This window comes from Phyllobates terribilis, unplaced genomic scaffold (genome assembly GCF_046119375.1).
Source record: "Phyllobates terribilis strain yellow unplaced genomic scaffold, ASM4611937v1 Scaffold_15__1_contigs__length_34870131, whole genome shotgun sequence".
Classification (NCBI taxonomy): domain Eukaryota; kingdom Metazoa; phylum Chordata; class Amphibia; order Anura; family Dendrobatidae; genus Phyllobates; species Phyllobates terribilis.
The window spans coordinates 18,205,930-18,226,361 of NW_027362775.1; positions in this window are offsets into that span (position 1 = coordinate 18,205,930).

The following is a 20,432-nucleotide window of genomic DNA, read 5'->3' on the forward strand; positions in this document are numbered from 1 at the left end:
TTCCATTGTTCTCGGAATTCCGCTGACGTTTAATAATGCTTCGCAACTCTTTCATTGTACTCGGAATTCCGCTGACGTTTAAAAATGCTTCGGAACGCTTCAATTGTTCTCGGAATGCTGCTGAACTTTTAAAATGCTTTGGAACTCTTCCATTGCTCTCGGAATTCTGCTGAAGTTTAAAAATGCTTCAGTACTCTTACATTCTTCTCGGAATTCTGCTGACGTTTAAAAATGCTTCGGAACTCTTCCATTGTTCTCGGAATTCCGCTGACGTTTAAAAATGCTTCAGAACTCTTCCATTGTTCTCGGAATTCCGCTGACTTTTAAAAATACTTCGGAACTCTTCCATTGTTCTCCAAATTCCGCTGAAGTTTAAAAATGCTTCAGAACCCTTCCATTGTTCTCGGAATTCTGCTGAAGTTTAAAAATGCTTCGGAACTCTTCCATTGTTCTCAGAATTCTGCTGACGTTTAAAAATGCTTCGGAAATCTTCCATTGTTTTCAAAATTCCGCTGACGCTTAAAAATGCTTCAGAACTCTTCCATTGTCCTCGGAATTCCGCTGACGTTTAAAAATGCTTCGGAACTCTTCCATTGTTCTCGGAATTCTGCTGACGTTTAAAAATACTTCGGAACTCTTCCATTGTTCTCGGAATTCTGCTGACGTTTAAAAATGCTTCGGAACTCTTCCATTGTTCTCGGAATTCTGCTGACATTTAAAAATGCTTCGGTACTCTTCCATTGTTCTCGGAATTCCGCTGACATATAAAAATGCTTCAGAAATCTTGCATTGTTCTCGGCATTCCGCTGACGTTTAAAAATGCTTCGGAACTCTTCCATTGTTCTCGGAATTCCGCTGACGTTTAATAATGCTTCGCAACTCTTTCATTGTTCTCGGAATTCCGCTGACGTTTAAAAATGCTTCGGAACTCTTCCATTGTTCTCGAAATTCCGTTGAAGTTTAAAAATGCTTCGAAACGCTTCCATTGTTCTCGGAATTCTGCTGAAGTTTAAAAATGCTTCGGAACTCTTCCATTGTTCTTAGAATTCCGCTGACGTTTAAAAATGCTTCGGAAATCTTGCATTGTTCTCGGCATTCCGCTGACGTTTAAAAATGCTTCGGAACTCTTCAATTGTTGTCGGAATTCTGCTGTACTTTTAAAATGCTTTGGAACTCTTCCATTGCTCTCGGAATTCCGATGACAATTAAAAATGCTTCGGTACTCTTCCATTGTTCTCGGAATTCCGCTGACGTTTAAAAATGCTTCGGAACTCTTCCATTGTTCTCGGAATTCCGATGACAATTAAAAATGCTTCGGTACTCTTCCATTGTTCTCGGAATTCCGCTGACGTTTAAAAATGCTTCGGAACTCTTCCATTGTTCTCGGATTTCCGCTGTAGTTTAAAAATGCTTCGGAACTCTTCCATTGGTCTAGGAATTCTGCTGAAGTCTAAAAATTCATCTGAACTCTTCCATTATTCTCGGAATTCGTGTGAATTTTAACAATGCTTCGGAACTCTTCTATTGTTCTCGGAATTCCGCTGAAGTTTAAAAATGCTTAAAATCTCTTACATTGTTCTACCAATTCCGCTGAAGTTTAAAAATGCTTCGGAACTCTTCCATTGTTCTCGGAATTCTGCTGAAGTTTATAAATGCTTCAGAACTCTTCCATTGTTCTCAGAATTCCGCTGACGTTTAAAAATGCTTCGGAAATCTTCCATTGTTTTCAAAATTCCGCTGACGTTTAAAAATGCTTCAGAACTATTCCATTGTTCTCGGAATTCCGCTGACGTTTAAAAATGCTTCACAACTCTTCCATTGTTCTCGGAATTCCGCTGACGTTTAATAATGCTTCGCAACTCTTTCATTGTTCTCGGAATTCCGCTGACATTTAAAAATGCTTCGTAACTCTTCCATTGTTCTCGGAATTCTGCTGAAGTTTAAAAATGCTTCGTAACTCTTCCATTGTTCTCAGAATTCCGCTGACGTTTAAAAATGCTTCGGAAATCTTCCATTGTTTTCAATATTCCGCTGACGTTTAAAAATGCTTCAGAACTCTTCCATTGTTCTCGGAATTCCGCTGACGTTTAAAAATGCTTTGGAACTCTTCCATTGTTCTCGGAATTCCGCTGAAGTTTAAAAATGCTTCGGAACTCTTCCATTGTTCTCAGAATTCCGCTGACTTTTAAAAATACTTCGGAACTCTTCCATTGTTCTCCAAATTCCGCTGAAGTTTAAAAATGCTTCGGAACTCTTCCATTGTTCTCGGAATTCCGCTGACATTTAAAAATGCTTCACAACTCTTCCATTGTTCCCGGAATTCCGCTGACTTTTAAAAATGCTTCGGAACTCTTTCATTGTTCTCAGAATTCGGGTGAAGTTTAAAAATGCTTCGGAACTCTTCTACTGTTCTCGGAATTCCGCTGAAGTTTAAAAATGCTTAAAATCTCTTCCATTGTTCTCGGAATTCTGCTGACATATAAAAATGCTTCGGAAATCTTCCATTGTTCTCGGAATTCCGCTGACATATAAAAATGCTTCGGAAATCTTGCATTGCTCTCGGCATTCCGCTGACGTTTAAAAATGCTTCGGAACTCTTCCATTGATCTCGGAATTCTGCTGACGTTTAAAAATGCTTCAGAACTCTTCCATTGTTCTTGGAATTCTGCTGAAGTTTTAAAATGCTTCGGAACTCTTCCATTGTTCTCGGAATTCTGCTGACGTTTAAAAATGCTTCGGAGCTCTTCCATTGTTCTCGGAATTCCGCTGACATATAAAAATGCTTCGGAAATCTTCCATTGTTTTCAAAATTCCGCTGACGTTTAAAAATGCTTCAGAACTCTTCCATTGTTCTCGGAATTCCGCTGACGTTTAATAATGCTTCGCAACTCTTTCATTGTTCTCGGAATTCCGCTGACGTTTCAATATGCTTCGGAACTCTTCCATTGTTCTCGAAATTCCGTTGAAGTTTAAAAATGCTTCCAAACTCTTCCATTGTTCTCGGAATTCTGCTGAAGTTTAAAAATGCTTCGGAACTCTTCCATTGTTCTCAGAATTCCGCTGACGTATAAAAATGCTTCGGTACTCTTCCATTGTTCTCGGAATTCCGCTGACATATAAAAATGCTTCGGAAATCTGGCATTGTTCTCGGCATTCCGCTGACGATTAAAAATGCTTCGGAACTCTTCAATTGTTCTCGGAATTCTGCTGAACTGTTAAAATGCTTTGGAACTCTTCCATTGCTCTCGGAATTCGGGTGAAGTTTAAAAATGCTTCGGAACTCTTCTATTGTTCTCGGAATTCCGCTGAAGTTTAAAAATGCTTCGGAACCCTTCCATTGTTCTCGGAATTCTGCTGAAGTTTAAAAATGCTTCGGAACTCTTCCATTGTTCTCAGAATTCCGCTGACGTTTATAAATGCTTCGGAAATCTTCCATTGTTTTCAAAATTCCGCTGACGCTTAAAAATGCTTCAGAACTCTTCCATTGTTCTCGGAATTCCGCTGACGTTTAATAATGCTTCGCAACTCTTTCATTGTTCTCGGAATTCCACTGACGTTTAAAAATGCTTCGGCACTCATCCATTGTTCTCGGAATTCCGTTGAAGTTTAAAAATGCTTCGAAACTCTTCCATTGTTCTCGGAATTCTGCTGAAGTTTAAAGATGCTTCAGAAATCTTCCATTGTTCTCGGAATTCCGCTGACGTTTAATAATGCTTCGCAACTCTTTCATTGTTCTCGGAATTCCGCTGACATTTAAAAATGCTTCGGAACTCTTCCATTGTTCTCGGAATTCTGCTGAAGTTTAAAAATGCTTCGTAACTCTTCCATTGTTCTCGGAATTCCGCTGACATATAAAAATGCTTCGGAAATCTTGCATTGTTCTCGGCATTCCGCTGACATTTAAAAATGCTTCGGTACTCTTCCATTGTTCTCGGAATTCCGCTGACATATAAAAATGCTTCGGAAATCTTGCATTGTTCTCGGCATTCCGCTGACGTTTAAAAATGCTTCGGAACTCTTCAATTGTTCTCGGAATTCTGCTGAACTTTTAAAATGCTTTGGAACTCTTCCATTGCTCTTGGAATTCTGCTGAAGTTTAAAAATGCTTCGGAACTCTTCCATTGTTCTCAGAATTCCGCTGACGTTTAAAAATGCTTCGGAAATCTTCCATTGTTTTCAAAATTCCGCTGACGCTTAAAAATGCTTCAGAACTCTTCCATTTTTCTCGGAATTCCGCTGACGTTTAAAAATGCTTCGGAACTCTTCCATTGTTCTCGGAATTCTGCTGACGTTTAAAAATGCTTCGGAACTCTTCCATTGTTCTCGGAATTCTGCTGACGTTTAAAAATGCTTCGGAACTCTTCCATTGTTCTCGGAATTCTGCTGACGTTTAAAAATGCTTCGGAACTCTTCCATTGTTCTCGGAATTCTGCTGACGTTTAAAAATGCTTCGGAACTCTTCCATTGTTCTCGGAATTCTGCTGACGTTTAAAAATGCTTCGGTACTCTTCCATTGTTCTCGGAATTCCGCTGACATATAAAAATGCTTCGGAAATCTTGCATTGTTCTTGGCATTCCGCTGACGTTTAAAAATGCTTCGGAACTCTTCCATTGTTCTCAGAATTCCGTTGAAGTTTAAAAATGCTTCGAAACTCTTCCATTGTTCTCGGAATTCTGCTGAAGTTTAAAAATGCTTCGGAACTCTTCCATTGTTCTTGGTATTCCGCTGACATATAAAAATGCTTCGGAAATCTTGCATTGTTCTCGGCATTCCGCTGACGTTTAAAAATGCTTCGGAACTCTTCAATTGTTCTCGGAATTCTGTTGAACTTTTAAAATGCTTTGGAACTCTTCCATTGCTTTCGGAATTCTGCTGAAGTTTAAAAATGCTTCAGAACTCTTACATTCTTCTCGGAATTCCGCTGACGTTTAAAAATGCTTCGGTACTCTTCCATTGTTCTCGGAATTCCGCTGACATATAAAAATGCTTCGGAAATCTTGCATGGTTCTCGGCATTCCGCTGACGTTTAAAAATGCTTCGGAACTCTTCAATTGTTCTCGGAATTCTGCTGAACTTTTAAAATGCTTTGGAACTCTTCCATTGCTCTCGGAATTCTGCTGAAGTTTAAAAATGCTTCAGTACTGTTACATTCTTCTCGGAATTCTGCTGACGTTTAAAAATGCTTCGGAACTCTTCCATTGTTCTCAGAATTCCGCTGACGTTTAAAAATGCGTTGGAACTCTTCCATTGTTCTCGGAATTCCGCTGAAGTTTAAAAATGCTTCGGAACCCTTACATTGTTCTCAGAATTCTGCTGACGTTTAAAAATGCTTCGGAACTCTTCCATTGTTCTCGGAATTCTGCTGACGTTTAAAAATGCTTCGGAACTCTTCCATTGTTCTCGGAATTCCGCTGACGTTTAAAAATGCTTCACAACTCTTCCATTGTTCTCGGAATTCCGCTGACTTTTAAAAATACTTCGGAACTCTTCCATTGTTCTCCAAATTCCGCTGAAGTTTAAAAATGCTTCGGAACCCTTCCATTGTTCTCGGAATTCTGCTGACGTTTAAAAATGCTTCGGAACTCTTCCATTGTTCTCGGAATTCTGCTGACGTTTAAAAATGCTTCGGTACTCTTCCATTGTTCTCGGAATTCCGCTGACATATAAAAATGCTTCGGAAATCTTGCATTGTTCTCGGCATTCCGCTGACGTTTAAAAATGCTTCGGAACTCTTCCATTGTTCTCAGAATTCCGCTGACATTTAAAAATGCTTCGGAAATCTTCCATTGTTTTCAAAATTCCGCTGAAGTTTAAAAATGCTTCGGAACTCTTCCATTGTTCTCGGAATTCCGCTGACGTTTAAAAATGCTTCACAACTCTTCCATTGTTCCCGGAATTCCGCTGACTTTTAAAAATGCTTCGGAACTCTTTCATTGTTCTCAGAATTCGGGTGAAGTTTAAAAATGCTCCGGAACTCTTCTACTGTTCTCGGAATTCCGCTGAAGTTTAAAAATGCTTAAAATCTCTTCCATTGTTCTCGGAATTCTGCTGACATATAAAAATGCTTCGGAAATCTTGCATTGTTCTCGGCATTCCGCTGACATTTAAAAATGCTTCGGTACTCTTCCATTGTTCTCGGAATTCCGCTGACATATAAAAATGCTTCGGAAATCTTGCATTGTTCTCGGCATTCCGCTGACGTTTAAAAATGCTTCGGAACTCTTCAATTGTTCTCGGAATTCTGCTGAACTTTTAAAATGCTTTGGAACTCTTCCATTGCTCTTGGAATTCTGCTGAAGTTTAAAAATGCTTCGGAACTCTTCCATTGTTCTCGGAATTCTGCTGAAGTTTAAAAATGCTTAGGAACTCTTCCATTGTTCTCAGAATTCCGCTGACGTTTAAAAATGCTTCGGAAATCTTCCATTGTTCTCGTAATTCTGCTGAAGTTTAAAAATGCTTAGGAACTCTTCCATTGTTCTCAGAATTCCGCTGACGTTTAAAAATGCTTCGGAAATCTTCCATTGTTCTCGGAATTCTGCTGAAGTTTAAAAATGCTTAGGAACTCTTCCATTGTTCTCAGAATTCCGCTGACGTTTAAAAATGCTTCACAACTCTTCCATTGTTCTCGGATTTCCGCTGACTTTTAAAAATGCTTCGGAACTCTTCCATTGTTCTCCAAATTCCGCTGAATTTTAAAAATGCTTCGGAACCCTTCCATTGTTCTCGGAATTCTGCTGAAGTTTAAAAATGCTTCGGAACTCTTCCATTGTTCTCAGAATTCCGCTGACGTTTATAAATGCTTCGGAAATCTTCCATTGTTTTCAAAATTCCGCTGGCGCTTAAAAATGCTTCAGAACTCTTCCATTGTTCTCGGAATTCCGCTGACGTTTAATAATGCTTCGCAACTCTTTCATTGTTCTCGGAATTCCGCTGACGTTTAAAAATGCTTCGGCACTCATCCATTGTTCTCGGAATTCCGTTGAAGTTTAAAAATGCTTCGAAACTCTTCCATTGTTCTCGGAATTCTGCTGAAGTTTAAAGATGCTTCAGAAATCTTCCATTGTTCTCGGAATTCCGCTGACGTTTAATAATGCTTCGCAACTCTTTCATTGTTCTCGGAATTCCGCTGACATTTAAAAATGCTTCGGAACTCTTCCATTGTTCTCAGAATTCTGCTGAAGTTTAAAAATGCTTCGTAACTCTTCCATTGTTCTCCAAATTCCGCTGACGTTTAAAAATGCTTCACAACTCTTCGATTGTTCCCGGAATTCCGCTGACTTTTAAAAATGCTTCGGAACTCTTTCATTGTTCTCAGAATTCAGGTGAAGTTTAAAAATGCTTCGGAACTCTACTACTGTTCTCGGAATTCCGCTGAAGTTTAAAAATGCTTAAAATCTCTTCCATTGTTCTCGGAATTCTGCTGACATATAAAAATGCTTCGGAAATCTTCCATTGTTCTCGGAATTCCGCTGACATATAAAAATGCTTCGGAAATCTTGCATTGCTCTCGGCATTCCGCTGACGTTTAAAAATGCTTCGGAACTCTTCCATTGATCTCGGAATTCTGCTGACGTTTAAAAATGCTTCAGAACTCTTCCATTGTTCTTGGAATTCTGCTGAAGTTTTAAAATGCTTCGGAACTCTTCCATTGTTCTCGGAATTCTGCTGACGTTTAAAAATGCTTCGGAGCTCTTCCATTGTTCTCGGAATTCCGCTGACATATAAAAATGCTTCGGAAATCTTCCATTGTTTTCAAAATTCCGCTGACGTTTAAAAATGCTTCAGAACTCTTCCATTGTTCTCGGAATTCCGCTGACGTTTAATAATGCTTCGCAACTCTTTCATTGTTCTCGGAATTCCGCTGACGTTTCAATATGCTTCGGAACTCTTCCATTGTTCTCGGAATTCTGCTGAAGTTTAAAAATGCTTCGGAACCCTTCCATTGTTCTCAGAATTCCGCTGACGTATAAAAATGCTTCGGTACTCTTCCATTGTTCTCGGAATTCCGCTGACATATAAAAATGCTTCGGAAATCTGGCATTGTTCTCGGCATTCCGCTGACGTTTAAAAATGCTTCGGAACTCTTCAATTGTTCTCGGAATTCTGCTGAACTGTTAAAATGCTTTGGAACTCTTCCATTGCTCTCGGAATTCGGGTGAAGTTTAAAAATGCTTCGGAACTCTTCCATTGTTCTCGGAATTCCGCTGACGTTTAATAATGCTTCGCAACTCTTTCATTGTTCTCGGAATTCCGCTGACGTTTAAAAATGCTTCGGAACTCTTCCATTGTTCTCGAAATTCCGTTGAAGTTTAAAAATGCTTCGAAACGCTTCCATTGTTCTCGGAATTCTGCTGAAGTTTAAAAATGCTTCGGAACTCTTCCATTGTTCTTAGAATTCCGCTGACGTTTAAAAATGCTTCGGAAATCTTGCATTGTTCTCGGCATTCCGCTGACGTTTAAAAATGCTTCGGAACTCTTCAATTGTTGTCGGAATTCTGCTGTACTTTTAAAATGCTTTGGAACTCTTCCATTGCTCTCGGAATTCCGATGACAATTAAAAATGCTTCGGTACTCTTCCATTGTTCTCGGAATTCCGCTGACGTTTAAAAATGCTTCGGAACTCTTCCATTGTTCTCGGAATTCCGATGACAATTAAAAATGCTTCGGTACTCTTCCATTGTTCTCGGAATTCCGCTGACGTTTAAAAATGCTTCGGAACTCTTCCATTGTTCTCGGATTTCCGCTGTAGTTTAAAAATGCTTCGGAACTCTTCCATTGGTCTAGGAATTCTGCTGAAGTCTAAAAATTCATCTGAACTCTTCCATTATTCTCGGAATTCGTGTGAATTTTAACAATGCTTCGGAACTCTTCTATTGTTCTCGGAATTCCGCTGAAGTTTAAAAATGCTTAAAATCTCTTACATTGTTCTAGGAATTCCGCTGAAGTTTAAAAATGCTTCGGAACTCTTCCATTGTTCTCGGAATTCTGCTGAAGTTTATAAATGCTTCAGAACTCTTCCATTGTTCTCAGAATTCCGCTGACGTTTAAAAATGCTTCGGAAATCTTCCATTGTTTTCAAAATTCCGCTGACGTTTAAAAATGCTTCAGAACTATTCCATTGTTCTCGGAATTCCGCTGACGTTTAAAAATGCTTCACAACTCTTCCATTGTTCTCGGAATTCCGCTGACGTTTAATAATGCTTCGCAACTCTTTCATTGTTCTCGGAATTCCGCTGACATTTAAAAATGCTTCGTAACTCTTCCATTGTTCTCGGAATTCTGCTGAAGTTTAAAAATGCTTCGTAACTCTTCCATTGTTCTCAGAATTCCGCTGACGTTTAAAAATGCTTCGGAAATCTTCCATTGTTTTCAATATTCCGCTGACGTTTAAAAATGCTTCAGAACTCTTCCATTGTTCTCGGAATTCCGCTGACGTTTAAAAATGCTTTGGAACTCTTCCATTGTTCTCGGAATTCCGCTGAAGTTTAAAAATGCTTCGGAACTCTTCCATTGTTCTCAGAATTCCGCTGACTTTTAAAAATACTTCGGAACTCTTCCATTGTTCTCCAAATTCCGCTGAAGTTTAAAAATGCTTCGGAACTCTTCCATTGTTCTCGGAATTCCGCTGACATTTAAAAATGCTTCACAACTCTTCCATTGTTCCCGGAATTCCGCTGACTTTTAAAAATGCTTCGGAACTCTTTCATTGTTCTCAGAATTCGGGTGAAGTTTAAAAATGCTTCGGAACTCTTCTACTGTTCTCGGAATTCCGCTGAAGTTTAAAAATGCTTAAAATCTCTTCCATTGTTCTCGGAATTCTGCTGACATATAAAAATGCTTCGGAAATCTTCCATTGTTCTCGGAATTCCGCTGACATATAAAAATGCTTCGGAAATCTTGCATTGCTCTCGGCATTCCGCTGACGTTTAAAAATGCTTCGGAACTCTTCCATTGATCTCGGAATTCTGCTGACGTTTAAAAATGCTTCAGAACTCTTCCATTGTTCTTGGAATTCTGCTGAAGTTTTAAAATGCTTCGGAACTCTTCCATTGTTCTCGGAATTCTGCTGACGTTTAAAAATGCTTCGGAGCTCTTCCATTGTTCTCGGAATTCCGCTGACATATAAAAATGCTTCGGAAATCTTCCATTGTTTTCAAAATTCCGCTGACGTTTAAAAATGCTTCAGAACTCTTCCATTGTTCTCGGAATTCCGCTGACGTTTAATAATGCTTCGCAACTCTTTCATTGTTCTCGGAATTCCGCTGACGTTTCAATATGCTTCGGAACTCTTCCATTGTTCTCGAAATTCCGTTGAAGTTTAAAAATGCTTCCAAACTCTTCCATTGTTCTCGGAATTCTGCTGAAGTTTAAAAATGCTTCGGAACTCTTCCATTGTTCTCAGAATTCCGCTGACGTATAAAAATGCTTCGGTACTCTTCCATTGTTCTCGGAATTCCGCTGACATATAAAAATGCTTCGGAAATCTGGCATTGTTCTCGGCATTCCGCTGACGATTAAAAATGCTTCGGAACTCTTCAATTGTTCTCGGAATTCTGCTGAACTGTTAAAATGCTTTGGAACTCTTCCATTGCTCTCGGAATTCGGGTGAAGTTTAAAAATGCTTCGGAACTCTTCTATTGTTCTCGGAATTCCGCTGAAGTTTAAAAATGCTTCGGAACCCTTCCATTGTTCTCGGAATTCTGCTGAAGTTTAAAAATGCTTCGGAACTCTTCCATTGTTCTCAGAATTCCGCTGACGTTTATAAATGCTTCGGAAATCTTCCATTGTTTTCAAAATTCCGCTGACGCTTAAAAATGCTTCAGAAATCTTCCATTGTTCTCGGAATTCCGCTGACGTTTAATAATGCTTCGCAACTCTTTCATTGTTCTCGGAATTCCGCTGACATTTAAAAATGCTTCGGAACTCTTCCATTGTTCTCGGAATTCTGCTGAAGTTTAAAAATGCTTCGTAACTCTTCCATTGTTCTCGGAATTCCGCTGACATATAAAAATGCTTCGGAAATCTTGCATTGTTCTCGGCATTCCGCTGACATTTAAAAATGCTTCGGTACTCTTCCATTGTTCTCGGAATTCCGCTGACATATAAAAATGCTTCGGAAATCTTGCATTGTTCTCGGCATTCCGCTGACGTTTAAAAATGCTTCGGAACTCTTCAATTGTTCTCGGAATTCTGCTGAACTTTTAAAATGCTTTGGAACTCTTCCATTGCTCTTGGAATTCTGCTGAAGTTTAAAAATGCTTCGGAACTCTTCCATTGTTCTCAGAATTCCGCTGACGTTTAAAAATGCTTCGGAAATCTTCCATTGTTTTCAAAATTCCGCTGACGCTTAAAAATGCTTCAGAACTCTTCCATTTTTCTCGGAATTCCGCTGACGTTTAAAAATGCTTCGGAACTCTTCCATTGTTCTCGGAATTCTGCTGACGTTTAAAAATGCTTCGGAACTCTTCCATTGTTCTCGGAATTCTGCTGACGTTTAAAAATGCTTCGGAACTCTTCCATTGTTCTCGGAATTCTGCTGACGTTTAAAAATGCTTCGGAACTCTTCCATTGTTCTCGGAATTCTGCTGACGTTTAAAAATGCTTCGGAACTCTTCCATTGTTCTCGGAATTCTGCTGACGTTTAAAAATGCTTCGGTACTCTTCCATTGTTCTCGGAATTCCGCTGACATATAAAAATGCTTCGGAAATCTTGCATTGTTCTTGGCATTCCGCTGACGTTTATAAATGCTTCGGAAATCTTCCATTGTTTTCAAAATTCCGCTGGCGCTTAAAAATGCTTCAGAACTCTTCCATTGTTCTCGGAATTCCGCTGACGTTTAATAATGCTTCGCAACTCTTTCATTGTTCTCGGAATTCCGCTGACGTTTAAAAATGCTTCGGCACTCATCCATTGTTCTCGGAATTCCGTTGAAGTTTAAAAATGCTTCGAAACTCTTCCATTGTTCTCGGAATTCTGCTGAAGTTTAAAGATGCTTCAGAAATCTTCCATTGTTCTCGGAATTCCGCTGACGTTTAATAATGCTTCGCAACTCTTTCATTGTTCTCGGAATTCCGCTGACATTTAAAAATGCTTCGGAACTCTTCCATTGTTCTCAGAATTCTGCTGAAGTTTAAAAATGCTTCGTAACTCTTCCATTGTTCTCAGAATTCCGCTGACGTTTAAAAATGCTTCGGAAATCTTCCATTGTTTTCAATATTCCGCTGACGTTGAAAAATGCTTCAGAACTCTTCCATTGTTCTCGGAATTCCGCTGACGTTTAAAAATGCTTTGGAACTCTTCGATTGTTCTCGGAATTCCGCTGAAGTTTAAAAATGCTTCGGAACTCTTCCATTGTTCTCAGAATTCCGCTGACTTTTAAAAATACTTCGGAACTCTTCCATTGTTCTCCAAATTCCGCTGAAGTTTAAAAATGCTTCGGAACTCTTCCATTGTTCTCGGAATTCCGCTGACGTTTAAAAATGCTTCACAACTCTTCCATTGTTCCCGGAATTCCGCTGACTTTTAAAAATGCTTCGGAACTCTTTCATTGTTCTCAGAATTCAGGTGAAGTTTAAAAATGCTTCGGAACTCTACTACTGTTCTCGGAATTCCGCTGAAGTTTAAAAATGCTTAAAATCTCTTCCATTGTTCTCGGAATTCTGCTGACATATAAAAATGCTTCGGAAATCTTCCATTGTTCTCGGAATTCCGCTGACATATAAAAATGCTTCGGAAATCTTGCATTGCTCTCGGCATTCCGCTGACGTTTAAAAATGCTTCGGAACTCTTCCATTGATCTCGGAATTCTGCTGACGTTTAAAAATGCTTCAGAACTCTTCCATTGTTCTTGGAATTCTGCTGAAGTTTTAAAATGCTTCGGAACTCTTCCATTGTTCTCGGAATTCTGCTGACGTTTAAAAATGCTTCGGAGCTCTTCCATTGTTCTCGGAATTCCGCTGACATATAAAAATGCTTCGGAAATCTTCCATTGTTTTCAAAATTCCGCTGACGTTTAAAAATGCTTCAGAACTCTTCCATTGTTCTCGGAATTCCGCTGACGTTTAATAATGCTTCGCAACTCTTTCATTGTTCTCGGAATTCCGCTGACGTTTCAATATGCTTCGGAACTCTTCCATTGTTCTCGGAATTCTGCTGAAGTTTAAAAATGCTTCGGAACCCTTCCATTGTTCTCAGAATTCCGCTGACGTATAAAAATGCTTCGGTACTCTTCCATTGTTCTCGGAATTCCGCTGACATATAAAAATGCTTCGGAAATCTGGCATTGTTCTCGGCATTCCGCTGACGTTTAAAAATGCTTCGGAACTCTTCAATTGTTCTCGGAATTCTGCTGAACTGTTAAAATGCTTTGGAACTCTTCCATTGCTCTCGGAATTCGGGTGAAGTTTAAAAATGCTTCGGAACTCTTCCATTGTTCTCGGAATTCCGCTGACGTTTAATAATGCTTCGCAACTCTTTCATTGTTCTCGGAATTCCGCTGACGTTTAAAAATGCTTCGGAACTCTTCCATTGTTCTCGAAATTCCGTTGAAGTTTAAAAATGCTTCGAAACGCTTCCATTGTTCTCGGAATTCTGCTGAAGTTTAAAAATGCTTCGGAACTCTTCCATTGTTCTTAGAATTCCGCTGACGTTTAAAAATGCTTCGGAAATCTTGCATTGTTCTCGGCATTCCGCTGACGTTTAAAAATGCTTCGGAACTCTTCAATTGTTGTCGGAATTCTGCTGTACTTTTAAAATGCTTTGGAACTCTTCCATTGCTCTCGGAATTCCGATGACAATTAAAAATGCTTCGGTACTCTTCCATTGTTCTCGGAATTCCGCTGACGTTTAAAAATGCTTCGGAACTCTTCCATTGTTCTCGGAATTCCGATGACAATTAAAAATGCTTCGGTACTCTTCCATTGTTCTCGGAATTCCGCTGACGTTTAAAAATGCTTCGGAACTCTTCCATTGTTCTCGGATTTCCGCTGTAGTTTAAAAATGCTTCGGAACTCTTCCATTGGTCTAGGAATTCTGCTGAAGTCTAAAAATTCATCTGAACTCTTCCATTATTCTCGGAATTCGTGTGAATTTTAACAATGCTTCGGAACTCTTCTATTGTTCTCGGAATTCCGCTGAAGTTTAAAAATGCTTAAAATCTCTTACATTGTTCTAGGAATTCCGCTGAAGTTTAAAAATGCTTCGGAACTCTTCCATTGTTCTCGGAATTCTGCTGAAGTTTATAAATGCTTCAGAACTCTTCCATTGTTCTCAGAATTCCGCTGACGTTTAAAAATGCTTCGGAAATCTTCCATTGTTTTCAAAATTCCGCTGACGTTTAAAAATGCTTCAGAACTATTCCATTGTTCTCGGAATTCCGCTGACGTTTAAAAATGCTTCACAACTCTTCCATTGTTCTCGGAATTCCGCTGACGTTTAATAATGCTTCGCAACTCTTTCATTGTTCTCGGAATTCCGCTGACATTTAAAAATGCTTCGTAACTCTTCCATTGTTCTCGGAATTCTGCTGAAGTTTAAAAATGCTTCGTAACTCTTCCATTGTTCTCAGAATTCCGCTGACGTTTAAAAATGCTTCGGAAATCTTCCATTGTTTTCAATATTCCGCTGACGTTTAAAAATGCTTCAGAACTCTTCCATTGTTCTCGGAATTCCGCTGACGTTTAAAAATGCTTTGGAACTCTTCCATTGTTCTCGGAATTCCGCTGAAGTTTAAAAATGCTTCGGAACTCTTCCATTGTTCTCAGAATTCCGCTGACTTTTAAAAATACTTCGGAACTCTTCCATTGTTCTCCAAATTCCGCTGAAGTTTAAAAATGCTTCGGAACTCTTCCATTGTTCTCGGAATTCCGCTGACATTTAAAAATGCTTCACAACTCTTCCATTGTTCCCGGAATTCCGCTGACTTTTAAAAATGCTTCGGAACTCTTTCATTGTTCTCAGAATTCGGGTGAAGTTTAAAAATGCTTCGGAACTCTTCTACTGTTCTCGGAATTCCGCTGAAGTTTAAAAATGCTTAAAATCTCTTCCATTGTTCTCGGAATTCTGCTGACATATAAAAATGCTTCGGAAATCTTCCATTGTTCTCGGAATTCCGCTGACATATAAAAATGCTTCGGAAATCTTGCATTGCTCTCGGCATTCCGCTGACGTTTAAAAATGCTTCGGAACTCTTCCATTGATCTCGGAATTCTGCTGACGTTTAAAAATGCTTCAGAACTCTTCCATTGTTCTTGGAATTCTGCTGAAGTTTTAAAATGCTTCGGAACTCTTCCATTGTTCTCGGAATTCTGCTGACGTTTAAAAATGCTTCGGAGCTCTTCCATTGTTCTCGGAATTCCGCTGACATATAAAAATGCTTCGGAAATCTTCCATTGTTTTCAAAATTCCGCTGACGTTTAAAAATGCTTCAGAACTCTTCCATTGTTCTCGGAATTCCGCTGACGTTTAATAATGCTTCGCAACTCTTTCATTGTTCTCGGAATTCCGCTGACGTTTCAATATGCTTCGGAACTCTTCCATTGTTCTCGAAATTCCGTTGAAGTTTAAAAATGCTTCCAAACTCTTCCATTGTTCTCGGAATTCTGCTGAAGTTTAAAAATGCTTCGGAACTCTTCCATTGTTCTCAGAATTCCGCTGACGTATAAAAATGCTTCGGTACTCTTCCATTGTTCTCGGAATTCCGCTGACATATAAAAATGCTTCGGAAATCTGGCATTGTTCTCGGCATTCCGCTGACGATTAAAAATGCTTCGGAACTCTTCAATTGTTCTCGGAATTCTGCTGAACTGTTAAAATGCTTTGGAACTCTTCCATTGCTCTCGGAATTCGGGTGAAGTTTAAAAATGCTTCGGAACTCTTCTATTGTTCTCGGAATTCCGCTGAAGTTTAAAAATGCTTCGGAACCCTTCCATTGTTCTCGGAATTCTGCTGAAGTTTAAAAATGCTTCGGAACTCTTCCATTGTTCTCAGAATTCCGCTGACGTTTATAAATGCTTCGGAAATCTTCCATTGTTTTCAAAATTCCGCTGACGCTTAAAAATGCTTCAGAAATCTTCCATTGTTCTCGGAATTCCGCTGACGTTTAATAATGCTTCGCAACTCTTTCATTGTTCTCGGAATTCCGCTGACATTTAAAAATGCTTCGGAACTCTTCCATTGTTCTCGGAATTCTGCTGAAGTTTAAAAATGCTTCGTAACTCTTCCATTGTTCTCGGAATTCCGCTGACATATAAAAATGCTTCGGAAATCTTGCATTGTTCTCGGCATTCCGCTGACATTTAAAAATGCTTCGGTACTCTTCCATTGTTCTCGGAATTCCGCTGACATATAAAAATGCTTCGGAAATCTTGCATTGTTCTCGGCATTCCGCTGACGTTTAAAAATGCTTCGGAACTCTTCAATTGTTCTCGGAATTCTGCTGAACTTTTAAAATGCTTTGGAACTCTTCCATTGCTCTTGGAATTCTGCTGAAGTTTAAAAATGCTTCGGAACTCTTCCATTGTTCTCAGAATTCCGCTGACGTTTAAAAATGCTTCGGAAATCTTCCATTGTTTTCAAAATTCCGCTGACGCTTAAAAATGCTTCAGAACTCTTCCATTTTTCTCGGAATTCCGCTGACGTTTAAAAATGCTTCGGAACTCTTCCATTGTTCTCGGAATTCTGCTGACGTTTAAAAATGCTTCGGAACTCTTCCATTGTTCTCGGAATTCTGCTGACGTTTAAAAATGCTTCGGAACTCTTCCATTGTTCTCGGAATTCTGCTGACGTTTAAAAATGCTTCGGAACTCTTCCATTGTTCTCGGAATTCTGCTGACGTTTAAAAATGCTTCGGAACTCTTCCATTGTTCTCGGAATTCTGCTGACGTTTAAAAATGCTTCGGTACTCTTCCATTGTTCTCGGAATTCCGCTGACATATAAAAATGCTTCGGAAATCTTGCATTGTTCTTGGCATTCCGCTGACGTTTAAAAATGCTTCGGAACTCTTCCATTGTTCTCAGAATTCCGTTGAAGTTTAAAAATGCTTCGAAACTCTTCCATTGTTCTCGGAATTCTGCTGAAGTTTAAAAATGCTTCGGAACTCTTCCATTGTTCTTGGTATTCCGCTGACATATAAAAATGCTTCGGAAATCTTGCATTGTTCTCGGCATTCCGCTGACGTTTAAAAATGCTTCGGAACTCTTCAATTGTTCTCGGAATTCTGTTGAACTTTTAAAATGCTTTGGAACTCTTCCATTGCTTTCGGAATTCTGCTGAAGTTTAAAAATGCTTCAGAACTCTTACATTCTTCTCGGAATTCCGCTGACGTTTAAAAATGCTTCGGTACTCTTCCATTGTTCTCGGAATTCCGCTGACATATAAAAATGCTTCGGAAATCTTGCATGGTTCTCGGCATTCCGCTGACGTTTAAAAATGCTTCGGAACTCTTCAATTGTTCTCGGAATTCTGCTGAACTTTTAAAATGCTTTGGAACTCTTCCATTGCTCTCGGAATTCTGCTGAAGTTTAAAAATGCTTCAGTACTGTTACATTCTTCTCGGAATTCTGCTGACGTTTAAAAATGCTTCGGAACTCTTCCATTGTTCTCAGAATTCCGCTGACGTTTAAAAATGCGTTGGAACTCTTCCATTGTTCTCGGAATTCCGCTGAAGTTTAAAAATGCTTCGGAACCCTTACATTGTTCTCAGAATTCTGCTGACGTTTAAAAATGCTTCGGAACTCTTCCATTGTTCTCGGAATTCTGCTGACGTTTAAAAATGCTTCGGAACTCTTCCATTGTTCTCGGAATTCCGCTGACGTTTAAAAATGCTTCACAACTCTTCCATTGTTCTCGGAATTCCGCTGACTTTTAAAAATACTTCGGAACTCTTCCATTGTTCTCCAAATTCCGCTGAAGTTTAAAAATGCTTCGGAACCCTTCCATTGTTCTCGGAATTCTGCTGACGTTTAAAAATGCTTCGGAACTCTTCCATTGTTCTCGGAATTCTGCTGACGTTTAAAAATGCTTCGGTACTCTTCCATTGTTCTCGGAATTCCGCTGACATATAAAAATGCTTCGGAAATCTTGCATTGTTCTCGGCATTCCGCTGACGTTTAAAAATGCTTCGGAACTCTTCCATTGTTCTCAGAATTCCGCTGACATTTAAAAATGCTTCGGAAATCTTCCATTGTTTTCAAAATTCCGCTGAAGTTTAAAAATGCTTCGGAACTCTTCCATTGTTCTCGGAATTCCGCTGACGTTTAAAAATGCTTCACAACTCTTCCATTGTTCCCGGAATTCCGCTGACTTTTAAAAATGCTTCGGAACTCTTTCATTGTTCTCAGAATTCGGGTGAAGTTTAAAAATGCTCCGGAACTCTTCTACTGTTCTCGGAATTCCGCTGAAGTTTAAAAATGCTTAAAATCTCTTCCATTGTTCTCGGAATTCTGCTGACATATAAAAATGCTTCGGAAATCTTGCATTGTTCTCGGCATTCCGCTGACATTTAAAAATGCTTCGGTACTCTTCCATTGTTCTCGGAATTCCGCTGACATATAAAAATGCTTCGGAAATCTTGCATTGTTCTCGGCATTCCGCTGACGTTTAAAAATGCTTCGGAACTCTTCAATTGTTCTCGGAATTCTGCTGAACTTTTAAAATGCTTTGGAACTCTTCCATTGCTCTTGGAATTCTGCTGAAGTTTAAAAATGCTTCGGAACTCTTCCATTGTTCTCGGAATTCTGCTGAAGTTTAAAAATGCTTAGGAACTCTTCCATTGTTCTCAGAATTCCGCTGACGTTTAAAAATGCTTCGGAAATCTTCCATTGTTCTCGTAATTCTGCTGAAGTTTAAAAATGCTTAGGAACTCTTCCATTGTTCTCAGAATTCCGCTGACGTTTAAAAATGCTTCGGAAATCTTCCATTGTTCTCGGAATTCTGCTGAAGTTTAAAAATGCTTAGGAACTCTTCCATTGTTCTCAGAATTCCGCTGACGTTTAAAAATGCTTCACAACTCTTCCATTGTTCTCGGATTTCCGCTGACTTTTAAAAATGCTTCGGAACTCTTCCATTGTTCTCCAAATTCCGCTGAATTTTAAAAATGCTTCGGAACCCTTCCATTGTTCTCGGAATTCTGCTGAAGTTTAAAAATGCTTCGGAACTCTTCCATTGTTCTCAGAATTCCGCTGACGTTTATAAATGCTTCGGAAATCTTCCATTGTTTTCAAAATTCCGCTGGCGCTTAAAAATGCTTCAGAACTCTTCCATTGTTCTCGGAATTCCGCTGACGTTTAATAATGCTTCGCAACTCTTTCATTGTTCTCGGAATTCCGCTGACGTTTAAAAATGCTTCGGCACTCATCCATTGTTCTCGGAATTCCGTTGAAGTTTAAAAATGCTTCGAAACTCTTCCATTGTTCTCGGAATTCTGCTGAAGTTTAAAGATGCTTCAGAAATCTTCCATTGTTCTCGGAATTCCGCTGACGTTTAATAATGCTTCGCAACTCTTTCATTGTTCTCGGAATTCCGCTGACATTTAAAAATGCTTCGGAACTCTTCCATTGTTCTCAGAATTCTGCTGAAGTTTAAAAATGCTTCGTAACTCTTCCATTGTTCTCAGAATTCCGCTGACGTTTAAAAATGCTTCGGAAATCTTCCATTGTTTTCAATATTCCGCTGACGTTGAAAAATGCTTCAGAACTCTTCCATTGTTCTCGGAATTCCGCTGACGTTTAAAAATGCTTTGGAACTCTTCGATTGTTCTCGGAATTCCGCTGAAGTTTAAAAATGCTTCGGAACTCTTCCATTGTTCTCAGAATTCCGCTGACTTTTAAAAATACTTCGGAACTCTTCCATTGTTCTCCAAATTCCGCTGAAGTTTAAAAATGCTTCGGAACTCTTCCATTGTTCTCGGAATTCCGCTGACGTTTAAAAATGCTTCACAACTCTTCCATTGTTCCCGGAATTCCGCTGACTTTTAAAAATGCTTCGGAACTCTTTCATTGTTCTCAGAATTCAGGTGAAGTTTAAAAATGCTTCGGAACTCTACTACTGTTCTCGGAATTCCGCTGAAGTTTAAAAATGCTTAAAATCTCTTCCATTGTTCTCGGAATTCTGCTGACATATAAAAATGCTTCGGAAATCTTCCATTGTTCTCGGAATTCCGCTGACATATAAAAATGCTTCGGAAATCTTGCATTGCTCTCGGCATTCCGCTGACGTTTAAAAATGCTTCGGAACTCTTCCATTGATCTCGGAATTCTGCTGACGTTTAAAAATACTTCAGAACTCTTCCATTGTTCTTGGAATTCTGCTGAAGTTTTAAAATGCTTCGGAACTCTTCCATTGTTCTCGGAATTCTGCTGACGTTTAAAAATGCTTCGGAGCTCTTCCATTGTTCTCGGAATTCCGCTGACATATAAAAATGCTTCGGAAAT